We start from the raw sequence: 13,342 nt of genomic DNA on the forward strand, positions 1-13,342 counted from the left end.
CCATGCACAACTTTTTCACAAGCATCACGAAGATCAAATAGACAAGGATATGACATTTGCTTTCATCCATCACTTCCAATAGACCATTGACTGCAGAGCATGCGGCAATTTAATTGTCAATGAGCTGACTGACTGTCCGTCAGGTATTTTCCCTTCCCAGCTGAATCATTAATTGTTCAAGAATCACATATTCTAGCACTTAAACATAAAAGATAAAGTTTCATGAACATGGCTTTTGATAATCAAGTGCACCTTTCAAAACGAGTTTGATAATAGCCAATTCTCAGATAAAGGGAACTTGCACTGAAAAATGCTTGCATTTATAACTTTCACCATTGTATTAGAAGACATGAAAGATCTTCCATTCCAACAGATTCATATATTGGCGTCAGATCAACTGCACAGTTCGTTTTCTGTGCCTTTTTAACAGTCCTAATAACATCAACATTACATAATATCAGCCGTTGATCACTGAAACCTTCGGGGAGTCTTTGTTCCTTGACATACCTGTCAGGAAATCCGTATAGTATATCATATCCGTTCCTGAATCTCCGATTTTCTGATTATAACAAATAGTTACCTCATTCTGTTCAAGTCATTGTAATGATTCTTTGATTCTCTACTGTATATTTTTCCAATGTAACCTCAACCCTTAACCTTCGCCATTTGTCCTCTCTGCCTCTTTTTTTTCTCTGAAGTATCAGAAAGTCACTATTGAACCAAGACGACATATCCATGATGGTTATACATTTCTCCATCATACATTCACTTTTATCCACCCAACTATAAACATTCCTCGGCTACCTTCATTACAATGAATATTTATATCTTCACTTATTTTCTGAATCACGTCATTAATGAAAGCATGGAGAGAGAAATTCGATCTATTTGTAAAACTTTTCTTTTCACATTGATACCAGTATTGTAAATATTATAAGCCTACGTATTGGAGAGATTGTGCGCTCTCAACACTATCTGATACATTATTATTTATTATGTCACTGAGAACAAGACCTGATGTGTTCAGCAGATGTTGTTGCACAATTAGGCTATTATTATCAACCAATCGGCGTGATTCCAATAACTCGTTCAGTACAACTGAATTATGACTTTTTGGGCCATCCATCCAAAAAATAAGGTCCCCAAGATACAGACTTTTGTAGCAACTACGTCAGTCATTTCCAGAAGTGTGCTGAATTCCAAGTTCTATTCTAGATAAACAGGTCTAACACTCTCGAGAGGCTGTGACGTCACAGATGCCCTGCACTCCACTAGCCCCTTGATCTCTCTTAGAGGTGTATGGAGTTCTTCCGCAAGTTGATAGAATATAAGGTTTTTTAAGCTAAAAGAATAGCTTTAGTGGCTGTAATACATTTTATTTTCAGAGTTTCCAATATACATGTTTTATTTTAAGGAATAAACAACATGAAATGTCAGTGAATATGCCATCAAGCATTTAGTTATACCAGAGAGAACCTGTAAGAGGTGCAAAAGAAACGAGCAGGTAAAAGTTACTGCTACTTTATTACAGATCCAGGCGGTTTATATAGCGGCCGACTGGCGCCGGACCGCGGAAGACAATGACATTGATTGTGACCTGAGGACAAAACAATTAACAATAATATGCGGCGAACGAGTACAATTTACAATACAAAAACATACAGAATTTCAATATGGATACAGTCTTGATGCCTGTGAATAAAGAAACATACGATACATAATTTATGACAGTTGTGCAAATACGTATAAAGTTAAAATGGTAGAAAATGCGTGACCTGGCACGTTTAGGCGTGACCAATTGAGTGTGAAGAAAATGGGAAGTCACCAAAGAAAACTTGCTCAGCGGAGACTTAATTAATGACGCCTTCGAAGCACTCCGCTGGCGTCGATGTGGTGACTTTACAAATACTCCCCCCCCCAAGACGTGGGACACGTCTGATTAATCTGTATATCTGCTGGGACGCTGAAGGGTGCCGCGGCTTCTTGAAGACAACAGAGGGGTCTCCCGCGCGTGAGGCTGCTGGGCGGGCGGTCCTTTCCTGGGACGGCCGCGCGCCCGCCGTTTGCAGGGACGTGGGCGTGACGGAGTGCGGCTGGGCGGGAGGGGTGCTGCGGCGGCACCGGTGCTCTCCGTCAGGAAGGCGGGCTTTAAGCGGTCTATTGAAACTCAGTCGTCCTTCCCAGGGAGTGCCAGTCGGAACGCCTTGCTGTTCTGCTCCAGCATGCGGAAGGGGCCCCTGTAGGGCTTGGTCAGTGGTGGGCGGACGGCGTCGACTCTGACGAAGACGTGGGTGGCGGATGACAGCTTTGGCGGTGCCAAGATGGTTGATCTGCCGGTGTGGCGTGCGCCTGCAAGGGGCGAACTTGCCGCCACGCCGCTGGAGCCTCTGCAGTGATGGGGTGTGGCGATCTTCTGTCACAAGCTCGCCCGGGACCACAAGGGGTTCCCCGTAGGTTTGTCCGGCTGCAGACGGGGTGCTGTCGGCTCTGGGGGTCGTTCTTAAACCGAGGAGGACCCACGGCAGCTGATGTTTCCAGTCCTCGGCGGTGCAGCGGGCCATGAGGGATGCCTTCAGGGACCTGTGGAACCGTTCGACCAGGCCGTTGGCGGCCGGGTTTTACGCCGTGGTGGTGTGATGCGTGGTCCCCAGCAGTTGAGCCAGGGCGGACCATAATTCGGACAGGAAGGCGGGGCTCCTGTCGGTCGTGATGTGATCCGGGACGCTGAAGCGGCTAACCCAACTGGAAAGCAGGGCCTCGGCGCACGCGCTGGCGGTGGCTTCTTGCATGGGTGTGGCTTCGGGCCACCTTGTCGAACGGTCTACCACCGTCAGGAGGTATCTGGATCCGCCTGATGGGGGAAGGGGCCCGACGACGTCAACATGGATGTGGCCGAAGCGGCGCTCTGGCTGCGGGAACTCGCCTACCCCGACTGCGTGTGACGACCCACCTCGCTGGTCTGGCACTGCAGGCACTGTTTCGCCCAGGATGTGGCGTCCTTTTGCACCCCATGCCAGACGAACTTTTTTGAGAGCAGTTTGGCCGTGGTTCTGCCAGAGGGGTGTGAGAGGCCGTGAATTATGTTGAATATCTGGCGGCGACGTGAGGCTGGAACCAAAGGGCGGGGCTGACCCGTGCTGATGTCACAGAGTAGACTTGGGCCTCCGGGGGCGAGGGTCACGTCCCGCCACTTAAGGGACGTGATGGCGGTGCGGTATGCTGGGGTTTCTGGGTCAGTGGCTTGTTCTCTGGCGAGGTCTTGGTAATTTACACCAAGCTGCACTGCGTTCAACTCGACTCTGGAGAGGGCGTCTGCTACAGGATTTTTTCTGCCGGGGAGGTACCTGATGGAGCAGGTGAATTCGGCTATGGCTGAGAGGTGGCGCTGCTGCCTGGAAGACCATGCGTCCCCTTGTTTCGTGAAGGTGTGAACCAGTGGCTGGTTGGGTCCGTGAAGATTGTGAAGGGCGTCCCCTCCAGGAGGAACTTGAAGTGCCGGACTGCGCGGTACATCGCGCAGAGTTCCCTGTCGAAGGTGCTGTAGCGGGTCTCTGCGGGATTGAATTTCTTGCTGAAGAAGGCGATGGGCTGGGGGGCGCCGTTGATGACCTGCTCCAGGACAGCACCGCAGGTGACGTTACTGGCATCCGTCGTTAGCTGGAGGGTTAGCTGGGGAGGGGGCCTTGGGATCCTGGGTCCCCAAGACAGGGACTTTGGTTGACTTTAGGACTTCCGTCAGGGGCCATCTGGGGATGGCGGTTTCAGGAACTCCTGGGACGGTGGGGGCCGGGAACCTGGTTACGGCTGCTACTTTTGATGTGAGTGGGCGGACGCCTGTCGGAGATACCTCGTGACCCAGGAACTCTGCTTTCTGGATGCCAAAGGTGCACTTGTCAAAACGGACGACGAGGCCGTTCTCTTGGAGGCGCCGCAGGACTGCCCTGATGTGCCTTTGGTGTTCATTGTGAGACCTGGAAAATATGAGGATGTCATCAACGTAGCAGACGCAGAATTTTAGGTCCCCGAGGATGCTGTCCATGAGCCGCTGGAAGGTCGCCCCAGCATTCCTCAATCCGAAGGTGGAGAAGGCGAACACATAGGACCCGAACGGCGTGATGATGGCGGTCTTTGGTATGTCCTCTGGTGCGACAGGTACCTGAAAATATGATTTAAGAAGGTCCAATTTAGTGAATACCTTGGCCCCGTGAAAAGAGGCCGTGAGGTCCTGCATGTTGGGCAGAGGGTAGTGGTCGGGCTCCGTTGCAATGTTGAGCCGCCTGTAGTCGCCGCAAGATCTCCAGGAGCCGTCTGGTTTCTGCACCATGTGGAGGGGGGAGGCCCACGGACTGGAGGCCTTCCTGCAGATTCCCATTCGCTCCATCTCCGCGAATGCTTTTTTCGCCTCCTGGAGGCGCTGTGGGGGGAGCCTCTGGAACTTCGCATGTGTCGGGCGCCCTTTAGTTGTTATATGGTGGTATATGCCGTGCTTGGCTGGGGTCCCAGGGACTTGTCGAAGCTCGGGCTTGAACACCTCAGGGAACTCCGACAGTAGGTGTGCATACTGGTGGGGGGCAACGGCGCTAATGGTGGGTTTGGGTCCCGCTGTTAATGGGAGAGACCGGCAGGAGTCGGTATCGAGGAGGCGCTTATGCCTCACGTCAACTAGTAGGCCGAAGTGCGCCAGGAAGTCGGCCCCCAGGAGTGGGGTTCCTACATCCGCGACGATGAAGTCCCAGGAGTAATTCTGGCCAAGGATGGAGATCGACAGGGGCCTGGTGCCGTAGGAGAGGATGGGGGATCCGTTGGCGGCCGTCAAGAAGGCGGCCGGATCTGGTTTCTGGTTGCGGTCCTCTCTGGATGCCGGGAAGATCGATTTAAAGGCCCCTGTGTCGACCAGCATCATCCTGCTGGAGACGGTGTCGCGGACATAGAAACCTACTGGTTCTGAGCCCCTGGGTTTTTCGGTTGCCATGGTGGTTTGTCCTGCTGGCCGCCGCCACCCCCGTTTTTTGAACGGGTGAACGAGCAGGGCGGCAGGCAGTTTCGGGCATCCTTTCCGAACCACTTGTGGTAGCGACAGAAGCCGGGGGAACTCCATCTGTTGCGGTTCGGCGGACGTCTCCTGGTGACGGCGTTGACGGTCTGCTCCACTTCTTCTTCCGGCTGGACGGAGCTGACCGACTGTGTGGGCGGTTTTAGCCGCTGTGAAGCCTTCACGGAGTCTGTGAGGTGTTGCGCCGTCTCTATGAGGTCCTCGAGCGGCATGGTGTAGGGGTGAGCAATCTGGGTGCAGACCTCCGGGAGGAGCTGGAGAAGGTAGATTTCCCGCGTGAAGCTTATCTCCTGTCGCTTTTTCGTGCCGTCGAAATCTGGCAGTGACAGGAGATCCACGACCATGCTCCATGTGTCTCTTGCGTTGAGGTCGTGGCGTGGGTTGACGGCGAGGTCGATAGCACGGGCGGCCCGCTCGGCGATAGGCAGGGAGCACGCTTTGAGGAGGAACTTCTTCGTGGCGCTGTATGTGAGGGTGTGTGTCTCGGGTACCCGCGAGACGAGTTTTCTGTACACGTCCTCCGGCAGGGCGTTAAGCACTGTGTCGGCCTGCAAGATTTCGTCCGTCAGGTCCGCCACCCTGAAGTGGCTCTCCACCCTACGCAGCCACATCGTTGGGTTCCCCTGTATAAAAGGTGGCAACTTTACGGTGAGGGCGGCCCGCGATTGTGTTGCCGGGCCATGGAGTGTTCGGGGCGCTGGCGTGGGTGTGGAGGTGTGGGAGGGCCTCAGTGCGGGGACAGGTGCGGGTGAGATGGAAGGTAGGTAGACCTCTGAGTCCGCAAGGTCTGCGGTTAGCTGCATGAAGGAGGGGATACCCGCGTCCATGCTCGTTCCTTTGCCCTCTTACTGGAGTGGGGTACTCGCGTCAGAACGCACTTTCGTGCGCCGTGTGGGTCCGCTAGTGACGCTGGTGGGGTTCGCCGAAGAGAGTCAGCACGCTCAAACGCTGGTTACAGTGCCGTGTTTAGGCCGCTAAGAGCATTGGAGAATTCCTGGAGCCAAGACTAAGTCGCAGTGTCGGTCCGCTAATGGCTCCGGGATACTCCGGGGGGTCACCACTGTAAGAGGTGCAAAAGAAACGAGCAGGTAAAAGTTACTGCTACTTTATTACAGATCCAGGCAGTTTATATAGCAGCCAACTGGCACCGGACCGTGGAAGACAATGACATTGATTGTGACCTGAGGTCAAAACAATTAACAATAATATGTGGCGAACGAGTACAATTTACAATACAAAAACATACAGAATTTCAATATGGATACAGTCTTGATTTCTGTGAATAAAGAAACATACAATACATAATTTATGACAGTTGTGCAAATACGTATAAAGTTAAAATGGTAGAAAATGCGTGACCTGGCACGTTTAGGCGTGACCAATTGAGTGTGAAGAAAATGGGAAGTCACCAAAGAAAACTTGCTCAGTGGAGACTTAATTAATGACGCCTTCGAAGCACTCCGCTGGCGTCGATGTGGTGACTTTACAAACCTGTGCTATACCTAACTAACTGATATTCTCTTTCTTTCGTATCTCATCCCATGATTTTTTTCATCTTTCTTTTCTGTCTTAGAAGCATTATATTTGCTAATTCTCATACTCCCATTCAGGTGCCGCATTTTGAAGAAAATGTTGATCTTTGCAGTAATGTTAAAATTTCGGTGGGAACATCCCTTACCATCATCTGCAACTCAGATGCCAGCTTTTTGGCACAATCCTTTCCTTCTCTAAGCGTGTCACCATCGACTGCCTTAAAGACTTGCCTCATTAGTTTTCATTGTTCCATGAATTTTTTTATGGAACATGCAAGTTTCCCCTATTCATAAAGTCGATACATTTTTTCCAAGGGTCGTTGTTGCAAGTTTTCCCCCTTAATTCGGGATGTTCGCAAACAAATTTTTGCACAATGTACCCCCTTATATAGCATAAAGACTCTTCCTCAATAGCATCAAGGGGTTTTTTATAACTTCTCCATACTAGAAAATTCCAAACTGGACGCTTGCATCGTTATTTTCAGTTTCAGCGTCAATAGTTTCGAACAAAATGCTGGTTATGCAAAGTTCTAATGCTAACTCTCGTTCATTTTCATCATCATTCGAAGGCACTTTATCTCTAAATAGCATTTCACCAGATATGCAGAGAACCGTCATTTTCTGGGAATGAGTTAGTCTTATAACAAAAGAGTTTTGTTTCCTTCCCTAAGAAAAACGACCTGAGTCGATACTTGAAACTCAAAGTATTGGGGTACTCATGAGGGCCATGTATCAGCCTAATTGATCCACAAAAAAAAGTTCCAAGCAGTCTTGATTGATCCTCCGGGTCATTATATAATCTTGTAAGGATGGGATTGAGTGACATACTGGTTGGGTGTTGACCGGTTTATTGGTAGTTCCTTACTGAATGAATGTACAGAATCTTCGAAGATGTTATTGGCGTGTGCGAGCAGTAAAGTAGCATCTACACACAGACAGGGGAAAACAGAGGTAATGGTTCGGGCATCTGTGTTTGTCGGCAGACAAACAGATGGCGATATTGAGAGACATAATAAACGTAAAGTGATGAAGCTTATATCAATGGAAAGGCCAGGAAATTCTACATGTGGCCAATTGCATGAGATTCGAGACAGATTAATGAATACAATGCAGTAGTATAATATATGTGAAATGGCGAGACATTTGGCGTCTTCACAAACAGAAACATACATACTGTTTGATACAGAAGATTCGGTGGAACATTATGAGCACATGATTAGAATGCTTGCGTGGCAATGCAAGTAGTGGTGACTGTACATATATCAAGACAACAATGGTTAGGGAGAAACAGACGGAAATATTGTATGGTAGAAGTTTCGTTCCTTCAGAGAAAGAAAACGAGATGCTCTTGTATTGTCTTGTCCCCTTCGATGGATAACGAACACACAAGCACACACGTGTGTTTGGAAGAGACAGCGTCGGAGCGATGGGCTCTTACAATGCTCCCCCCAAAGCAAGGCATCGATGCGGAAATCATCTTGCTGACAATTATAATTGGCTCGAAGGGTTTGGGCTAGGGGCATGTAGGAGGCTGAAGGGTGGTGCCGGCTGGCAGGAACTCAAGGAGGACAGTAGCGGTTTGAAAGGTGACGTCGGATGATCCTTTGGTAGCCAGCTGGAGGGGGATGGCTGGAGGGGGACGGCTGAAGGATGACGGCGGCTGATCCTTTGGTAGCCGGCTCGAGGGCTGAAGAATGACGGCGGCTGATCCTTTGGTAGCTGGCTCGAGGGCTGAAGAATGACGGCGGCTGATCCTTCGGTAGCCAGCTCGAGGGGGGGCGGCAGCAGGCTGAAGGATGACGTCGGCTGGGCCTTCGTTGGTCAGCTTGTCCGGTACGAGTGCAGGGGTGGCTTCAGGTTTCCTGGAGGAGGCGTCCAGGCCTCTGGTGGTGGGGTGGGTCATCTCGAAGGGTCGGACATCTACTAAGAGCTTGGGAACGGCGGGAAGCAGCGAGGCGGCGAAGGGTCTGTTAGCGTGTGGGTCGTCATCTTAGGTTGGCCGGGTCCTTTGGGTCACTCTGGGGTCACCAGTGTAAGGACGGGATTGAGTGACATACTGGCTGGTGTTGACTGGTTTATTGGTAGTTCCTTACTGAATGAATGTACAGAATCTTCGATGTTCTTGGCGTGTGCGAGCGGTAAAGTAGCATCTACACACAGACAGGGGAAAACAGAGGTAATGGTTCGGGCATCTGTGTTTGTCGGCAGACAAACAGATGGCGATATTGAGAGACATAATAAACATAAAGTGATGAAACATATATCAATGGAAAGGCCAGGAAATTCTACATATGGCCAATTGCATGAGATTCGCACTGGAGGTCCCTGCACTCATTGGGCCATCCCTGCCTAAGCCCTCATCCATGCCCTTTCCACTAATGGAGGAGAACATCCCAAAGTTGGAGCAGTGGCTCTTGCACCATTTTTCGTCATCAACTTTCAGTACAGAGAGGGAGCCCCTCCCAGTCATGGAGGGCAAGCCGCACCATATTCATCTACTGCGGGGGGCAACCCCCTATGCATGCCACACCCCAGCATCAGTGCCGAAGCATTGGGAGTCAGAAGTGAAGAAGCAGTTGGACTAGGACATGAAGAAGGACATCATTGAGGAGGTACCTACTGGTGAAGCAACAGAATGGTGTGCGAGGATGGTCATTGTTGCCAAGAAGTCAGGTCAGCCCCGCCACACTGTGGACTTTCAACGCCTTAATGCCTCCTGCAGAAGAGAGATGCATCACACCCCTGCTCCTTTTCCTTCAAGACAGTGGCAGATGCACATTGGGGCTTCCACCAGGTGGAGTTAGATGAAGAGAGCTGCAGACTCACAACCTTTATCACACCCTGGGGTGGTACAGAAGAACTCCCATGGGACACTGTTCAGCTTCAGATGCCTACACCAAGAGGTTTGATGATGCCATCAAGGACATCCCCTAAAAACACAAATGTGTGGATGATACTCTTCTGTATGACAACAGCGTCGAGGAGGCCTTCTGGCACACCTATAATTTCTTAGACACATGTGCCAAAAAGGCATAACCCTCAAGCCAGAGAAATTCGGTTTCTGCCGAAGAGAATGGGATGGGATTCCTACAGGCCCACATAGGAGAGTCTAGCTGCGATACGGAGATTCCCTATGCCAGACAACCCCTCTGTCACTGACATCAGGTCATGGTATGGCTTTGTCAACCAGTTGGCACCCTTCCTCGCCACTGCCCCGCTGATGGAACCCTTTAGAGACCTCCTGAAGAAGTCTACAAGCAAGAATGTGTACTGGGATAGCAACCTACAAGAGAGATTCCGCCAAGCACAGGAGGCCATATGCAAGCTGGCCAAGGATGGTCTGGTATACTATGCCAAATCCTGACCTACAGCAGCCCTAACAGATTGGAGCAGGGATGGGATTGGGTTTGTCATCCTGCAGCAGTACTGTGCTTGTGCATCGGCTGATGTCCCATTTTGCTGCAAGGGTGGGCGGCGTATCGCCTTATGTGGGAGCTGCCGCTTGTCGCAGGCTGAAGCTGGATATGCTGCTGTTGAGGGAGAAGCCTTAGCTGTCACATGGTGTCTCAAGAAGGCCAGGCTACTCCTGTTGGGCTGCCCCAACTTACTGATCGTGACCGATCACCGCCCGCTGGTCAAGCTCCTGGGTGATAGAGAGCTGAAGGATATACTAAACCCAAGACTCTTCTGTCTCAAGGAGAAGACCCTACAATACAGGTTCCAGGTAAGATACTTGCCAGGAAAGAGGAACTGCACTGCTGACTTCTTATCACGCTTCCCTGCTCTCTGTTGCGAACCAGATGACAAGGATTCTGAACTTGAAGAAGATATGACTGCCGCCCTTGTCGCTGCTTCGGCCACTGCCCTTGAGCAAGAATGCCTCATACTGGATGAGGAGAGGGTCAAAGAAGCAGCCTCTAAAGACCCTGTGTATCAGCTGCTGGCAGCTAAAGTTGCAGTAAATGACTGGCGCCTGCAGAAGGCACAGGAGGTGGCCTGCCTACATCAGTTCTACTCATTTAGGGACAGGTTATCTATGGTAGAAGACCTGATAGTCTACACTTGCGAACAAGGATGCCCACGTCCGCTCATCCCAGAGGAACTTCGCCGTCAAGTCATTACAGGCCTTCAAGCAGGCCATCAGGGGATAGACTCCATGCTCCGCAGGGCTAGGCAATCGGTTTACTGGCCAGGGATGGAAGGTTTTGATACATAGTCTTTTTTGCCGCTTCAAATGCACTGTTTAATACGACAAAAAAAAAGACTATGTATCAACACCAAAAAGAACTTTACAACACAAAAAATTTGCTTGTTCTGCCTTATAATAATAATATGAAAGATATCCCTCATCTTCTTAAGAATTTTGGTGTTAATGTTGCATTTAAGAACATTAAAACAATGAAAAATGTACTTACCAAGAACTCCCCTGACAATACTAAAGGGTGCGTATATAAAATTCCGTGTAAGTCTTGTGACAACTTTTATATTGGCCAAACCGGGAAAGCACTGGAAAAAAGAATTGAACAGCATAAGAAATGTGTGAGATATGCACAGGGGAACAGTGGTATATTTGTACATGTTAGTGAGAACAATCGTGCTATCAACTGGGAAGGGGCAAAAAGGATTGTTTTTTCTAATAATGCACTGGAAAGGAATATCATTGAATTTAGTTTTATAAAAGAAAGTTACAACCATAATATGAATATCAGTCAAGGGATGTATAAGCTTGATCTTTTAATATCAAAAGAAATTTGTAAATTGTTTAAATTTTAAGGTAGGCAGTAGAGATGTATGAAAATAGGATTATCATATTTGTAAACACAGTACAGGGGTAGTAGTGCTAATGAGTTTCCAAACTCTGCCTCCCTGACACCTGTCAGGTGTGGATCTGAGGTCGCGTATGGTTTGTTTGTCAGCATTGTCCCCTGAGAATATATTGTGATTTTTAGCCAAATGAGTTTTGAAGGCCACTCCTACCTCGACACCAGCCGGAGGGGGGATATGTAGTCTCTAACGGTTGTGTATGTTCGTCAGTACTGTTCTTGTAGTATATATATTTGTGACTTCTCATACTCTGTATCAGTCCTTCGTCAGTGGCTTGGAAATAAAGTCGAAACCGGTCAGGACCTACACCCGTTTCTAATTTTTCACCTGTGGTAATGTGTGATCAATGAATGTACAAAAGTGATAATAATCATATATATATATATATATATATATATATATATATATACATATATATATATATATATATATATAGATATATATATATATATATATATATATATATATATATATATATATATATATATATATATATATATATATATATATATAATTTATATATACATATATATATATATATATATATATATATATATATATATATATATATGTATTTATATGTATATGTATATATATATATATATATATACATATATATATGTATATATATATGTATACATATACATATATATATGTATATATATACATATATGTGTGTATAGATATATAATATATATATATATATAATATATATATATATATATATATATATATATATATATATATATATATATATATATATATATATATATATATATATATATATCTTAGGCCAAGCCTCAGTGGTCCATGTTCATGGTCTAGCGGTAAATAATATTAAGGGTTATTTTCCAGTTTACGGACGTAGATATTGCTATGTTATCATAATAAAATTATTTTTATATACATGCCATGAAACTGCACACAGAATAAAGTTTGAATGATAAATTATTGTGATTTGAGCAGTTTTTGAGCATAGGTCTATGTGTGGTCTTGGCTATACTAATGAAATAATGAGTAGATTCTTGATACAATCTCGTCTTTCGTGCGCTTGTATTGGTGCATTATGAATAGGCTACAAATCAGCAAGTTTATTATTTACATCAGAATGGGCGTTATTGAAGAAATAGTATAATATTTATCACAATAAGCTAATGATATCGGAAACGTTTGTCAGCCGATCACGTGCTACCCATGCACATGCCACATCTCCCGTGGCTGGACATTAATGGCTGCTGACGAGCAAGAGCAAGGCTGGTTGACTCTAAGTAGTGGGTGGACAGATTAAATGAAATAGACCATACAATTGTTAACCGAGTTCTCTTCATAACTAAAAGACGAGAACAGGGAGTCCAACTCCTCCCTACAACCTCCTCTTGTTGCATCATTCATTTGCATAACCATCTGTCACAGTTTATTCCTTGGTTTAGGTTATGCCGGCCTTACGCCAGCACAAGCCCTTCCCTAAGCGCGGTCTGCGAATGGGGAAAGATGCCATTGGGATTGATCAACTCTCCGAAACCAGAATTCCTACCCTCTAGTTTCCCAGTTTTGAATTGAATTGAACTGAATTGAATATAGAATTTAGGCCAAAGGCCAAGCACTGGGACCTATGAGGTCATTCAGCGCTGAAACGGAAATTGACAGGAGAAGGTATGAAAGGTGTAACAGGAGGAAAACCTCGCAGTTGCACTGTAAATCAATTGTTGGGAGAGGGTGGAAAGTAGGATGGAAGAAAGAGAATATGAAAAGAGGTACAGCAAAAGGAACTAAAATGGTTGCAGCTAGGGGCCGAAGGCATGCTGCAAAGAACCTTAAGTAATGCCTACAGTGCACCGCGTGAGGTGCACTGACGCCGCTACCCGCCTGCGGGGTTTCCCAGTTTTGGATTCAGGTTTCATTGTCTGATGAATTTATAGATTTTATCACACTT

At 47.4% G+C, this 13,342-nt stretch overlaps 1 protein-coding gene across 3 annotated transcripts in view; it reads left to right on the plus strand.

Moving 5' to 3' along the window:
• Positions 1–13,342, plus strand: part of LOC136836330 (neuronal acetylcholine receptor subunit alpha-6-like) — a 118,436-nt gene that overhangs the window by 103,201 nt on the left and 1,893 nt on the right. The gene's annotated exons all lie outside the window — the stretch shown is intronic.

This window comes from Macrobrachium rosenbergii, chromosome 56, assembly GCF_040412425.1.
Source record: "Macrobrachium rosenbergii isolate ZJJX-2024 chromosome 56, ASM4041242v1, whole genome shotgun sequence".
Lineage (NCBI taxonomy): Eukaryota > Metazoa > Arthropoda > Malacostraca > Decapoda > Palaemonidae > Macrobrachium > Macrobrachium rosenbergii.